This window comes from Nanorana parkeri, unplaced genomic scaffold (genome assembly GCF_000935625.1).
Source record: "Nanorana parkeri isolate BGI_ZX_2015 unplaced genomic scaffold, ASM93562v1 scaffold84, whole genome shotgun sequence".
Lineage (NCBI taxonomy): Eukaryota > Metazoa > Chordata > Amphibia > Anura > Dicroglossidae > Nanorana > Nanorana parkeri.
Genome location: NW_017306352.1, coordinates 1579730 through 1596292, shown reverse-complemented (window position 1 = coordinate 1596292; position 16563 = coordinate 1579730).

Here is a 16563-nt window from a genome sequence, read left to right as displayed (position 1 = left end):
GTTATACGGACTTCGCTTCACTAATGTGTACAGAAGTTTGAAGGCAAGGAGCCCAGCGCATTGCACTTAGTACTCACAAATCGGCAAACGCCCCTACACACCGCGAACACGTCTCCAAGCCCATGAGAAGGTTTTCATACGGACAGTTTTACCGCTGGTCCCGATCCAACCCAAGTACCCTCTGCTAGAGCGTTCCTCAGTTAAATCATCAGTTAAATCCGACACAGGGAGACAGATGACAATACCCATAAAAATTTCTACAACACCAGGTTCTTCCATCAATGGATTTTTCTTCCCTGATGGCACGGGCATATTCCGAGATGTCAATGCCAGGATTTCTTGGGCTCAAATTGTGACAGAATGGTTTGCCCACCACAGAGTCCAGACCTTAACCCCATTGAGAATCTTTGGGATGTGCACAGTGACCCGACTCTCCCATCATCAATACAAGATCTTGATGAAGAATTAATGCAACTGGATGGAAATAAATGCTGTGACCTTGCATAAGCTTATCAAAACAATGCCACGGCGAATGTGTGCTGTAATAAAAGCTAAAGATGGTCCAATGAAATATTAGAGTGTGTGGCTTTATTTTTTTGGACAAGCAGTATATGTCTTGATCTACTGATTGTTCGTTCTGATGCTGCCATCACCGGTACTGTAACCTCTGCTTATATTCTTTTCATCATGTGCTCATCTTGAGTTGTCTGTGAAAGTTCTCATTCATCCAGGTCATGTTATATCTGTAAAAAATAAGTCAAGGCAATTGGACTTGCTGTATTTTTCTTGAAGACGTTTCACTGGACATCCAACCAGCTTTCTCAATTCAGAATGACTAGTACAAAAATTATCTGGGAATAAATATGGTGAATGTTGCTCCAATCCACATAATCTGTTAGTCACAACCAGGTGTTGAATGCATTTGTAGAATTGGAGCCTAGGATGTTTTAAATCAAATTCTACAAATGCATTCAACGCCTGGTTGTGACTAACAGATTATGTGGATTGGAGCAACATTCACCATATTTATTCCCAGATAATTTTTGTGAATTGAGAAAGCTGGTTGGATGACCAGTGAAATGTCTTCAAGAAAAATACAGCAAGTCCAGTTGCCTTGACTTATTTTTTACAGATATATCTTCTTGAGTTGTTCAGATTTTTCAGTTTTTCTTTTTCTATAAACTGTGCATTGTTTAGCTCTTCACCTGTGCTTGTATTTTCACACATTTGTAATTGTATGAAGATAAACCAATGATCACCAGAAATGTAAATAAGTACTCCCCACTGACACAGCCACCGCACTTCAAAGTTATCGCAACTCAAAGTTTATTATGGGAACCACTGAGATATCAGGTTTATGCTGTAAGCCTTTTGCTTTCTTGCAGGTCCAGCCACAGCTGCCAAATCTTCCTGCACTTGGCTTGACAGCAGCTGCTCATATACCAACGTACACTTCATAAAGCATCATGAATAAGTTACTAGGAGGAGAAGGTGCAGAGAAGTCCTTCCAGTAAAACAAGAACCATCCGATGAAATTGTCATTCCAAGGGAACAGTCTGGCTATAGATTGGGTGATAAATACTCAGCAAAGTAGAAATCATTTATCTATTTCTTAGCTACATTTTGTTCTGTATGTTTTTGGATCAACTAGTTAAAAAAAAAAAAAAAATCAGAGTAGCTGCATAGCTGTTCTCTCTGGCTGATTATTATTATACAGGATTTATACACTTAGTGGCCAGATTATTATGACCACCTGACGTTTGTAGGCTAATTAGCTATAATTTTGCGCTGAAGTTGCTAGAGGGCTAGACCATTATAAATAGTGAAACAGGTTGTTTACCACGACAGCAGGTGATTTTTTTCTGAAGATATGGGTAAACAATGCGATTTAACAGCCTTTGAACGTGGGATGATTGTTGGCGCTCGGAGCCATGGAGCGAGTATCAGCAAAATTCGTTAAATGTTCAAGAGCAGCTGTTGTTAAAGTGTTTAAAGACTGGACTGTCAGCTGAAAATCTGGGTCTGAACGTGCGAATTGTGGCCGTCAGCGACTAGGCAATGTTAGGGCAGAACGGAGAGTGGCAAGACTGGTACAAGACAACAGAAGGGCAACAGTGCAGTGTCAGATTCCTCGCATTACCTTTCAACATCTCGTGGAGTCACGAGGCGGCCCAACGAAGTCATCTCGTGGAGTCATCTCATGGCCCAACGAAGTACTGATGGGGTGGTCATAATAATCTGGCCACTCAGTGTATAGCTCCAACAGTTTGCGCAGCATTTTACAATGTAAGGAAGATATTACAATCACAATACAACTCAAGACAAGATGGTAAGGAGGGCCCTGCCTGTGAAATGTTATTTCATGGAATTTGGAACTTCTACATGCTGCTTCAGGCAGGTCATTGCGCTAAAGGATGACCGACATTTTGGACTTCTCTAAAGGGTTGCAATTTTTGTGTAGTTAGCCTGTGTTTGGTGTGGGGATGCACTGCAGGCTTCAGCTGACATTTTGATGTGCTGGGTCTATATGCCTTCAAGGTGGAATAGGCTGCCTCCAGGCATACCGGCATTCAGTGTATTCTTTGCCATAGATGGAGGCTCTCAAATATTGGAGTTAGGACAGCACTACACAGAGGGGCTTTTGATGAAGCGGTGGCAGTGTGGCTTCCACATATTGCAGAGAATTTGTTCAACTAAAACCTCTGTTTTTAATCCTAATAGTCAGACAGTGTAAATTGTTTTGTTAGCTGGTAAGTGTGCTGGGACATTTCTCTGTTTTGTATAGTTCTCTAAATGGTGACTATGGTCAAAATCTAAAAATAAATCTGTATTTCAATATACAAATATATTTGTATATCTCTGATTGTATTTTTATAAGTTCTATCCTACTCCTAATAACCATATCCATCTAGAAGTTTATAAACTTACTTAATGAAGATGCTCATAGGATGTACTTTCTCAAAGCATTCACACCAATGCATTGTTCACTCAGCTCAGTGAACATGCACTTTCTTGTGTCACCACTCTAACTAACTAAGCCTGCCGCCTGAACTACAACTCAACATCTGAACTTCTCACAATGTAACATAATCATTGCTTGCTGGAAGCAATGCATGATGGGATATGTATTCTTGAGAAATCAATATTGCATTACAACAAGTAGCAGGGAAAGAGATGCAAAGCACACTGGGAATCCAGGAAGCTGATGAAAGTGATGGGCAGACGGAAGGCAGCACTCACTACACAAAAGGCATTTTTTTTTTACGTAAGCTTTGATTACATTATCAAAAACAACTCCAGTATGTATTCCTATTACCATGTTATAACATGAGAGGATATGCTGGGACTTTACAGTTCCTTAAAGGTGTATCTTCAACTACAACAGTTTTTGTTTTTGTAGCCCCTATATAATATACATATATGTGCTATCACAGCGATTCTTGTTCCTAACTGTAAGGAGTTAACTTGTCCCTGTGTGTGATCTGAAGCAGAGATTTGTGGGGATTGCAGTGCAGAGCTGACACTGGGGATTGCTAATAGAGCTCTTGTGAACTACCACTCCCAGTTGCTGCTGTGCGAGAGGAAGGAGGAGGGCTATGTACTGCAGTGACTGAGCGTGCCGAGTCTGACTGGGGGATCTGGAGAAGACAGGCCTGTGTGCGGCACTGTGTGAATTAAGACTGCATGCAACAGAGCTGTGTGATTCCCACTGACAGATTGGGACACACAGAATCTGTACAGCAGCACTCTGAAGGACTGATGTTCATCTGCTGAACCAGAGAGACTGTGTTCGAGCGCCCGAACTGAGGCCTAGTTGCACGGCTGAACCAGCCGCCGGAGTGATCCAGCCAGCAGAGAGAGAGAGAAAGCCAGACGGAGCCAACCGAGATGACTGCAAACATCCGGGATTAGTGAAAACCTCCTACCAGTGACCCAGATGACTTCCCCTACTGAGCCTGAGCTGAAGAGAGAGGACGTACAGCTTCGGCTATCAGTCTTCATCTTTTTTTCAACTGACCTGAGGATTGGTGAGAGGCCTTTGGCCACATTGAGAACCTGTTTGCTGTTCATACCTGCACTACAGTAAGGGCCCCAACGCCGGCTAGCTTAGGACACCACTACTGGCCAGTGGTCTAGGAAGGGTTGGGCATTGCCAAAGGGAAACCTTAAAGGGACATACACCCCATTCAAGGGAGGACATTTAAAGACAATTGGCCTCGCATACATCAGTGCTGACAGCAGATAGCTGCAGCTACTGTGTTGCAGAGTGCCTTAGCCTGCTGCTTAATATCCTTTTGTGTGATTGTTGGGTATACTATTGCCATAGTTGCTTTCATATGTTGTGTTATGATTAAGTCTGCTATAAAACTGTTCAAAGGTGTGTTTGGTGTGCTGTGGATCCACATTTGGGCGGTACATTGGTGTAGGGGGATAGAAACACCCGGTTATTCAGCGGCTCCTTCGGGGGTGAGCGCTACATTTTTTTTTTTCCAAATTAGATAGGATGTAAAGGCCACAGATAATAAAGATGGAATCCCTTGCTGTGGCTGAAACAGCCCCCATTTTTCTTTTTCCTTTATTATGGGGTCTATTTATAAACAATTTGCAGTGCCATTCACCCTGCAAATCTCTGTGAGCATTCCTTCTCTGCGAGCCAGCGCACCAATAGATATTTAAATAATAATTAAAACACCTATTTATGAAAAATTCACAGAGCCATTTACCCTGCTAATCTCTGTGAACATTTGTTCTGTGCTGCCAAACATGAACATTCTTAGTATAGTTTATTTTTAGGTTGAATATAAAGTAATGCTGCATTATGGTCACTAGATGGAGCAGAGGAGCATAAGTATTTATTTCCTATGCTCCTCTGCTCCATCTAGGGGCCATAATGCGGTATTACATTATAGTATGTTCGACCTGAAAAGAAAATATACTAAGATTGTTTGTCTCTAATTGCACAAAATGAACTTTCACAGGGATTAGCAGAGTGAATGGCTCTGTGAATTGTTTATAAATGGACCCCCTTGGTGTTTTGTGTTTTAATTATTATGCAAATGCTTCTTGGTGCGTTGGTTGAGCTGGCTCATGCAATCCACATAAAAAAGAGCTAGAACCTCTAAAATTTTTTTACTAGAGAGATTTCCCCTCACTTCCTGTGCTAGTGGCAACTTTCCGAATGGAATCCAGACTACAATAAAAACACTTCTTTTATTTTTGTTTTGTTTTTACCGAGTATAGGAAGGGTAGAGAGAGCCCCATCAGCTGTACCCATTATGGCAGTTGTCCCTATTATAACGAAAACTAATACAAATAATCCGGTTGTAGCCACACTTAGAAATGTCAACTAAAAAAATCCCATAATGCTGGAAATATTTGTAATATAGTATGTCAAGAACTCTTATTTAAAAAGACGGAATGGCCACGGTACCCTGTTACTGACTAACATAATAGTGTTAATGACCTGCCTCATAGTACTACTAAGCCCCCTGTGATGGTCACACGATATCCTTTATTTGACAAGTTATTGCGTGTGGCGTTACTTCTACCTATGTGTGATATATGTAACTGTCCCCTTCAGTGACCTTGCTTCCTGTGAAATGTCACACTATTATAATTGCTCTTTACACTATAAAGTCAGTATATGTGTTTGTTCTGACCGTTGGGAACTCCTGTATAGTACAGTATTGCTATCCTTACACTGGTAAGAGTACGTCTTCACTCTTTACATTACAGACCAGGCTAGGGCTGACAACATTTCCATATAATACAGAATCATCCCAGATTTCAATGAAACACACTACACCTTATATTGATTTATTACTGGATTCAGTTTGTCCCATAATAAATGGCGTCTCATAGCGTCATGTGTTTCCATGGTGTGGGCAGGCCGGCCAACAGCACCATAGCAAGGAATAACATTTTGCCCGCCTGCACCATGGAAATGCTTGATGCTGATCCAGGACAGGTGCCATCTCGGGCCTCCCCCAGGATTCAGAAGAGGATGTAGGGAAGCTTCCCTCCAGACCTGTTCCACTTCTTCTCCTCTGTCAAGGTGCCAGTGGTGGACTCCTAATATAAAGGAGGGGCTGCTAATATAAAGGGGGGACTGCTGATGTAAAGGTGGGACTCTGATGTGACAGGGCCCTTTGATGTGAAGGGTGGGACTATTAATGTAAAAGGGGGGACTCTGATGTGAAGGGGGGCTCCTGATGTAAAGGGGGGACTAGCCCTGCAGCGGCAAGGAGAGGATGACATCATCATTCAATGCAGATGTCGGTATTCTTCTGCACACTAGGTACAGTTCAGCACAGTATAGTACTACTGGCTCAACCCTACCCCACACCCTGTGCATTATCTATAGTCACTATGTCCATACACTGTAGACTAGTTCAAGTCCAAAAGCTCTTAGCATGTCCTGTATTTCAAATAAACTTCCAATATGTACAATTTACATCCATTTCCATTGTTTACCAAAAAATCAATACTTCTTATTAAAAGAAAATGAATGTCAGCAATTTCCAGGAACATGTGTAGATATTTGTATTTTATATGTCCTCAGCATGTGATAGTAGAGTAAGTATAAAATACAACAAGCCCGCCCATTTAAAAAAATCAAACTCCATTCATACAGATTTCCTTGTTCACATTCTGCTTTCAGAGCATATTGCAGAACAGTGTACAATAACACATAGCATAAAAAAGGATATCATTGTTAATTTGTTGCATTTAGTGATTTTAGCAGCCCCTGGGTGTGGAAAGTAATATCTTGTTTTTATTTAGACTCGATTTCTTATGGTGCTCATACATGGATGATCAAGAATGCAAATTATTTAGCAAAAAAGAACGGGGAAGGTAAGGTATATGCCCAATATCTCAAATATAAATTAGATATAAATGGGGGTCCCCTAACTATTCAAAGTTATTTAGAAAAAGAAGTTTTCCCCAGGGAGAGGGGATCCCACCATTCTTTAGAAAAACTACATACCAATTTAAATGGTGAAAAAGGTATAAATTATTTATTCATTAAAATCCATATCTCTAAGACTCTACGTACACAAAAATCAGAAAAATACATTAATCAGACAATTAGATAAATATACACTCACAATAGACAGATAAATATATACACACAAAAATATATGACTGCAAACCGCCCAAAAAGCTCATGAGTAGATGAGTGGGTTAATGAAAGAAATTTTCTTGACAATTAGGAGACATGCCATTTAAAAAGCCAGATGTATTTGTATATTTTTGGTATAAAGACAAAAAAGGCGCTGTCCATAAGGTAAATGCCGATATATGCTGGGTTTCACGATAGTTGCCTTTGTATGAACTAAAGGACACAAAAGGTATCGGAGTTGTAGCCACGGAGAAAGCGTATCATGTGGACATGTGGACACAGTACCTCTGAGAATCAAGGGGGTGGGATGACACAGTAGATATGAGAAAAGATATTATTTTATATATATATATATATAACTCACAGACCCGGGATATCCTTGTTTCGATGTTACGATGTTTCCACAATGGATTTCAAAGAAAAGTAGGTAAGTTGAAGCTGGAATTCTGATGATTGGGTTGGAGAAGAACACAGATATCAGGAGGTATAGATGTTACCTCGGCTGGATACGGTAGATGTTACAAAACGTTGCCTTAACTCGATAGCCGTGTTCAATTAACCGGATAGGTTTCTCTTGGTTTTTGATCCACAATTGATATTAATCCACACCTCGCTTGAGCCAGTCGCCATCCGTGTATGAATCTTTCGGATGGTCTGGTTGGTGAAAATTGGCTGTTATTTCATATTTGTTAACCATGAATTCCACATGGAAGAGTTTTGACAAACTCTGAGCCAGTTCCAAAAAGGCCCTATTGTGAAACAATCCAGGGCTTAGAAAAGTATAGACATGTCTCAGGCGGAGCAGTCACAAACGGAAAAGAGAGCCTGAACTGAACACCCGTGACGCGTTTCGCCCCTCCCACACACGGGGCTTCCTCAGACAGGATTCAGAACAGAAGGCTCAAACACCACATGGCCTTGGACCCGAATTTTACCTATTTTCCATTGTCCATGTTGCATTCCATTGCCTCAGTCATATCTCATGAAGGTCTTGCACAAATTCACATATTCTGTCATCTACCATTTATTTGCACTGTATATGTTCTTAGGCCAGCAATGCAATCAATTAGAGCACTGCTTGCATGCAGTGCAAGGACAGAGACAAGTTGGAGTCTTGGAGGTATGGCAAAGCAAACATTGCTTGTTTTTGTGCCAAGATCTGCCATGCTCATGCTCAGGTGGCTCTCTTGGTTGCATGGCACCTATGGTAATGAGGTACCTTCAGTAACATAATCCCTTCCCGAATCTGATATTGTGACTTTTTCCGATGATGCTTGTTTGGTGTGTATGCTAGCTCAATAGAGGGATTCTATTCATCGCAGCATGTGTGCTTACAGATTCCATTGGTATACTTCTGGCTCTACTCATGCCTGAAAGAGGGACCCCTTCCAGCTCAATGTATATAGGCAATGCCCCCAGTCATGTGAAATATTAAATATTTTTATGACAAAAATGATTGGCTAAACCCAGAATTGTTTTTTTCCACCATTATGTTTCCTTTATACTGGCTTCTCAAAATAGAAAATAAGATAATTAAGAAGTAAGATGAAGGTTTTAGTGCAGAATAACACTTTTGGTAGTTGTGTAGAACCTCTTCAGACCCAAAAAGAGGGACAACTGAGGAATAAAGAGGGACAGAGGAAATGGTTCCAAATAAGGGACAGTTGGGATTTATGCCCACTGTCCTGACTTCTACCCACCTATGGCCACTCTTCTGATTTCATAGTGGTCAGACAACTTCTAGGACCCGGAGATTCTCTTCCTGTCCATAGTATAAGCTGTCCTGTTGGTGGCTACAAAGGCTGACAGCGGCTTACATAGTCTGTGTTGTCCGGCATACAAGATAACGGTCACATTCCATAAGGGAAACACACAGCTGAACTTTAGGCAAGTTATTTATAGAACACAATAAAGCTATAGGAAACTACAGGTTAGTGAGATTAAAGCTCCCAGCTGTCAGGCCAGCACTTCCAATACGTATGCCGGAAATCATGTTTTAGGTGCTTTCATTAGCTTTAAATGCTATGACACAATTTTCCACCATATACTGTAGTAAAGACATTTTTTAGAGTGGATGTTTTGTAGTTTTGAAGTGACTTTGAGGCGTGTGATAGGCCAGGTGGCATATAAAGTCTCTCAACAGTTTTTCAACACTGTACAAATGCTGAGTGTTCAGATTCAGCTGTTCGAGCAATTCCAAACATTTGGCACTGCATCTGGCCTGTGAAATCCATTCCAGGGTCTGCGCTGGTTCCAGCATCCACTGGGTGCAATATACATTGCAGATCACATTCTCCTCTTGGCTGTCTGGCTATTGAAGGGAGCATTCAGGAGATTCGCATTAATCCTGCGGAGTTTAAACTAGAAGGGCAGGTTCCATCCTCATTTGCTTAATCCCCTCCCTGGCACTTTCTTGGGTTTCAGGTTCCTTGGACGGGTTTGCTGCAATAATGGTTCAGGGGTTCTCCTCTAATGTAACATTGAAGTATATGGGAGCTCTGTGCCGGTGCCGTTACGGAAATTAATGTTATACTATTTCTGCTGTTGTTTCAGGCTGAGCCCCGGGCAGATATAAAAGGCACAAATTGTCGCAGCTCTGTAGCCAATTATAATATAATTGTACTGTAAATGCATGCGGTATAAGCAGGGACGCAACTAGAAATCACAGGGCCCCATAGCAAAATTTTGTATGGGGCCCCGTTATTGCTAGTTATGCCACTTGCAGAGCCCACCTGGGAGTGACCCTGCAGAGCCCACCATAGACTATCTATGGTGGGCTCTGCAGGGTCTCAGATGGGCTGCACACCTCTTAACTGCCAGCGCTGTCCGCCTCCTCTTCTGTCCCCGGGCCCCGCCTCCTCTTACATCACTGGCCCCACCTGCTCTTAGGTAGCTGACCAGTGATGTAAGAGGAGGCGGGGTTGCTCTTAGGCGGGCCCCGCCTCCTCCTTCACTGTGAATGCTGGCCCCTGCCGTAGCTGCTGACTGTCACTGACACAGCTCAGCAGCGGCTATGAGGGGAAACGCCGCTGCTGAGCTGTGTCAGTGACAGCCAGCACCCCTACATGACATAGCAACCCAGGCAGCCCACACGGCATCAGAGGGATGCCCTGGCCAGGCCCCCCTGTACCCGGGCCCCATAACGACCGCCTGGGTCGCTATGGCGATTGTTACGCCTCTGGGTATAAGTACTGAATATGACTTTGTATCAGCTACTTGCAGTCCCTGTACAGCAGCACTCAGATTGGGAGAAGGAGAAGCAGCACAAAGTGCCCGTCAGATGTGCTTCTTTGCTTATATGCTAACAAAGGACATGATGACAGAAGGAGAGAGCAGAGTCCCAGAAAGATGAGCTCATCAGTCTGTTGCTTCTCATTAAACTGTCCAGTCACATGCTAGAGGACAGACAATACCTGTAAGTGTTATGGAACAGCAGCAGAGAAAAATTAGGTCTCCTGTCCTGCTAGACCAGGGGTAGGCAACCTCGGCTATCCAGCTGTGCTGAAACTACAAATCCCATAAGGCATTGCAAGCCACAGGCATGACTCCCAGAGGCAAAAGCATGATAGGTTTTGTAACACGCAGATAGACTTAGGAAGAATGGGTTTTCTACTTTCCTCCTAGCACAAGGGTGGGCAACTCTGGCCCTCCAGCTGTGCTTTAACTACAAATCCCAACATGGCTCTGCCTCTGGAAGTCATGCCTGTAACTGTCAGAGTCTTGCAATGCCTCATGGGACTTGTAGTCCCACAACAGCTGGGCCTGAGTTGCCTACCCCTGTATTAGATATATATAAAATCACAGTTAAAAAAAACCTCCTTAAATAGCATTCCTCTTCTTGTCTCTCAGTACAGCCAGCTGTGACATAAAACAGTAATCCTCTATTAAAAGTCATAGTTCCCCTCCCCCTGAAAACAATATTAAAACAAAAAGCCTAGAGTATAATAAAAAAGAAAAAGGTAAAAAAGAAAACGTATATTGCTTTTATGGCCTCCTACACAAGGGTGTCAAAAGAAGGTTAAGAATGTATTGCATCCTACTCTGGGGTACTCATTCACCTCGTGTGATCCTCCTATCAGGTGTCTGCTGGATGTGACTATGGGGTACTCATTCACCTTGTGTGATCCTCCTAGCAGGTGTCTGCTGGATGTGACTATGGGGTACTCATTCACCTTGTGTGATCCTCCTATCAGGTGTCTGCTGGAAGTGACTATGGGGTACTCATTCACCTCGTGTGATCCTCCTATCAGGTGTCTGATAGATGTGACTATGGGGTACTCATTCACCTTGTGTGATCCTCCTATCAGGTGTCTGCTGGATGTGACTATGGGGTACTCATTCACCACGTGTGATCCTCCTATCAGGTGTCTCCTGGAAGTGACTATGGGGTACTCATTCACCACGTGTGATCCTCCTATCAGGTGTCTGCTGGATGTGACTATGGGGTACTCATTCACCTTGTGTGATCCTCCTAGCAGGTGTCTGATAGATGTGACTATGGGGTACTCATTCACCACGTGTGATCCTCCTATCAGGTGTCTGATAGATGTGACTATGGGGTACTCATTCACCTTGGGTGATCCTCCTATCAGGTGTCTGCTGGAAGTCACTATGGGGTACTCATTCACCTTGTGTGATCCTCCTATCAGGTGTCTCCTGGAAGTGACTATGGGGTACTCATTCACCTCGTGTGATCCTCCTATCAGGTGTCTGATAGATGTGACTATGGGGTACTCATTCACCTTGTGTGTTCCTCCTATCAGGTGTCTGCTGGATGTGACTATGGGGTACTCATTCACCTCGTGTGATCCTCCTATCAGGTGTCTGATACATGTGAGTATGGGGTACTCATTCACCTTGTGTGATCCTCCTAGCAGGTGTCTGATAGATGTGACTATGGGGTACTCATTCACCTTGTGTGATCCTCCTATCAGGTGTCTGATAGATGTGACTATGGGGTACTCATTCACCACGTGTGATCCTCCTATCAGGTGTCTGATAGATGTGACTATGGGGTACTCATTCACCTTGTGTGATCCTCCTATCAGGTGTCTGCTGGAAGTCACTATGGGGTACTCATTCACCTTGTGTGATCCTCCTATCAGGTGTCTGCTGGATATGGCTTTGAGGTACTCATTCTCCCATCTTTGGGGTACTCATTCTCCCATCGTTGGGGTACTCATTCTCCCATCTTTGGGGTACTCATTCTCCCATCAGGTGTCTCCTGGAAGTTACTATGGGTTATTCATTCACTCTAGTAAATCTCCCATCAGGTGTCAGCTGGATGTGACAATGGGTTACTCATTCACGTTTAGTGATTCTCCCATCCGGTATCGGGTTAATCACTAAGGAGAAGACATGCCTCTGCTTTCACCACTTTGGAGACCCGACACTCTATAACAACTGCATTTCCATATATTGTACATCAGCAAGCCTGAGAGACTGGTTCACAACAAAATGTATAATAGTTGTGAATTGAAAGAATTAATACACTTAGCCCAAGACAGGTTAACCCATTATATACACAGTTGGACCCGCTGGCTTGAATAAAAAAAAAAACATGAATACCAACAACCACACATTGCTCGTAATTGGGGAGAGTCAGCAGGACCCGGCCAAAACTCAAGTATCATATGGCCAGTTTAGGGATGGTCACACACACACACGCAAGCAAGCAACCAATCTAAGTATTGCTTGTGACAACTAGGCTTCAGAGACGTATGATAATGAATGTTGAAGATCACATCAAAAGTATTTCCCACAATGTTTTCAAATCTGTTCATATCTAAAAGAAAAGTGTCCCCTTTTCCGAGAAGAAACACAGCCAACATTTCACCATGCAACCATTAGCCAAACTGGGAGTGACATTGCAGTGGGTCCTGCTGGTCAGGACTGATTTGTGGAATGGCAGATGTCTGGCTTCCCATTGTTCCTGCCCATGCAGAATTATCTTGATAAAAAAGTCAAATAGATATAGCACCGCACTCCTTACCAGTATGCCCCGTGGAAATGGGTGCTGAAGTGGCTGCGGATGGCGTTGCTCAAATCCAAGAAGATACATTATGTCACCAGTGCACCAGAACAAAGTGTCCAAAATTGTATTTATCATGTCACAAAGAAGGCAACGTTTTGGGGCCACTCTGGGTCCCTTCATCGGCTCATTATGGTCATAATGAGTCTGATGAAGGTACCTGCATTATTGTCTATCGCTATAACCTCCATTATATTGAATAACTATGTAGTGTAGGGGCCTACATCAATGAATAGAAATCCAATGGATGGTTTTGCTAGACCATCACTCTACATGGTTGTTGGTAACTCTTCAATGATTGTCCAATCAGATTGTAATATGTGAGGTCAGGTGAAGGTGGGGAGGTCTTCTTTACCATTAGACATAAAGCAACAATATTAAACGGAAAAGGAAAGAAGTGCCCTCTTCTGCCTCTACCCGCTCCATGTGAGGACATGTTCCCATAATGCTGTTGTGGATGTTTAGATCATAGCGTTGTAATAAAGAATGACAGTCTTAGTGAAAGAAAAGTCCTGCTCTGTCCTTCTACACATAGAACTACAAGCAGCCACATGAACACGAGTCGAAGAATTGTTCTGATAACCATTGTGGGTGAAAGTACAAAACAGAATTCCGCAGTGCCAGGACTTGGTGCTAGTGAATGTGCTAATGTGCTGTATAAACTTCCCTGTACCAGAGATGGGCATGAGCCTGACAGTGCTTGAAAATGCTCATTGCCTGCCTGTCTCTGCCTTTGAGTCACGGCCCAATGTGAAGTCTGAATTCTAGAACAACATCCTTGAGCCAGGTAACCGACGCAGAAAGCATTAAAGTCAGGGGATCAGTATGACAGCCAGGCAACTTTTCATTGATGGCTTGGCAATGGCGACTTTTTTTTATGTCAGGTTTCCTTTAATGTTGAGTGATATTTCAGGAAACGTCATTTCAGCCCACACAACATTCCATAAAGGGAAATCACTCAGTGTGATCATCATCATGGGCATTATATAATAAATACTATTTACCTATACAGAGATATTTTTGTCTTTGTGAAACCTGTGCTGTTGACTTTAATATTACTGGACATGCACTAACAGGCTTTATCTCTGGTACTCGTCACACGTTGCACAATCAGTTTACACAAAGGTCCCGGTGTCAGCTGCCGATTTCATAGGGGAAGGAGAAGCAATAAAAGCATTTATGTTATATGTATGGTGGAGGAATGAAGCCTAGGAGATCATAGATTGAGCTGGACACCATACATAAAGGAGAGCTCCAATGGTATGTCTCTGGTAGGTGAGTGTAATGTGCCTATTACTGCTCTCCTTTCCAAGAGCCAGCTCTCCCAAAACTGTGCCTGGAGCTCTCTGGTACCATCAGCCCAGTGGTTCCTGTCCTTGCCCCACGGGTGATTGGTCTTATTTAAAGGATATTCAAATCCTAACACTGACCTTCTCTTCATTTCCCCATTTTGGTCTGGTAAATATTCCATTGAACATGTTTTGTTATATTTGTTCAGTAAGTGCAAAACAAATAGCTGTTGATCCTTTCAGAAATCTTGTCAGCGGATTTCTTCCCGTGTTCTCTCCCTGTCCTGTGCTGCATCATTATCAGTACATTGTTCTCAGCTAGTTCTGAGGACTACAGGTCACTTCCCCTCTATTTTATAGAGATGAGGAAAAGGGTAAGCTGTTGTAGTCCTGTCCTAGAGAGACAAGACTCCATACATAGAGTGCAGTGAGTAAAAGCGTTGTCACCCTAGGACAGGAATTGTGTAATTGGCGGGAACACCAGGGGAAAATAAAGGGGAAAAAAAAGCCTAAAAAGAATTATGCAGCCACCACATCTAAGGACTGGCCAGCTGCAATATGTGACATTTTTGTTCTTGGTTTCGGATACGCTTTAAAGAAGAAAATCAAAATCTTACCCTTGCAGTGGGGCTACTCTTGCACTGTAAGGGTTAAGTGCTCGATTTGTCTAGGAAACTCAAATAAAGCTGTATTACTTACCTGATCCTCAGTCCCAACTGCTCCCGCTGGACTGCTAGACCTGTCCCCGCAGCTTCTTCTCCCCTGGTCTCCAGCAGTCTAAGGACCACTGACACCACCAGTTCTAATTCAGATGCATTGATTTGCATTAGATGTAAGGACAAGGGCATCCCGAGGCCGGGTGTCACCTGGTCTCCAGACCGTGTGACACCCTGCCGTGACGTCATCGTGCATGAGTGGCCATCTGTTTGACGCCTGCCCGCAGCCATCTTGGTGGTGGACGCCGGCAGGGAGATGAGGAGACGCTCACTCGGCGGGCTGAGGTATGCCGCTGGGCCCCCTCCTCTCTCCTGATATTGTCGGGCTCTCGGTCTTTACTGACAGGCAAGAGATGTGCAGGGGTGCAACCTGCCCACCTAAGACCCTGCAGTGCCCACCACAGAGAGTCTATGGTGGGCTCTTCAGGGTCACTCTCAGGTGGGCTCTACAAAATTTTGCTATGGGGCCCTGTGTTTTATAGTTACACCCCTGCTAACCAATGTATATAGATCTGGATTCATCATCAGAAAAAGATTTGAGAGTTTAATACTACTTTAATGTTCAATAGTCACATCTGAGTGGAGTGCACCTTTAATTCTACGTGACTTGGGTTGACTAATAATTTAGCACACGCTTAGACTATCATATATAAATCCTCTCCTTCCTGATAACTATGTGACCTTCATATGTGAGATTTTAATTCCATAATACATTAATATTTCACACGGCTGTCACTAATAAGGGGGGAAATTAGTGATAAGACCCTCTGTGACATCCGATATAATAAATCTATTGTGTGGAAGTCTTCTCACAAACAGCTCCATCAATGGGGTAATTTACGTTTCTACGCCATCCTGGACCGAATGACTTTTCCTTATTGTATTATTCAGTGTTCGTGCGGCTCCATCAGACAGGAGAGATGATTAGACCTGTCACAAGCTGCGCCTACAGCCTGGAATACAATAATAGAGTGTCAGGCGCAGGACCCCGGGGGGATTAGAACACCTTGAAATGAATCTTCTCCATTCTAACCTGTTACAATGACGGAACATTTTATACTAAATCATATTCACGTCTTCAGCTGGAGAATACCGAGGAGGAAACCATTTATCCCACTTCCACTGTGATTTCATAATGGCATCTTCATGATGTAAATTGATAATAAAATGGGGATTATGACAGCACAATAGGGATGCTTGTCATAGATTAATAAGACTTGACTTCCAGGAGCATATCTGTCTTCTATTCACAGCTAGGGTACACTGGGGTCTACACGTGGCGCTTGTATCTCCTATCACATTCTTTTCCTGCTCCCAACTACAACACATGTCAACATTTCCTTTTCCTGATATGTGGCCAATTTATGAAAAGAATAGAGAGAACATTTTTTTTTGGGCGGGGGG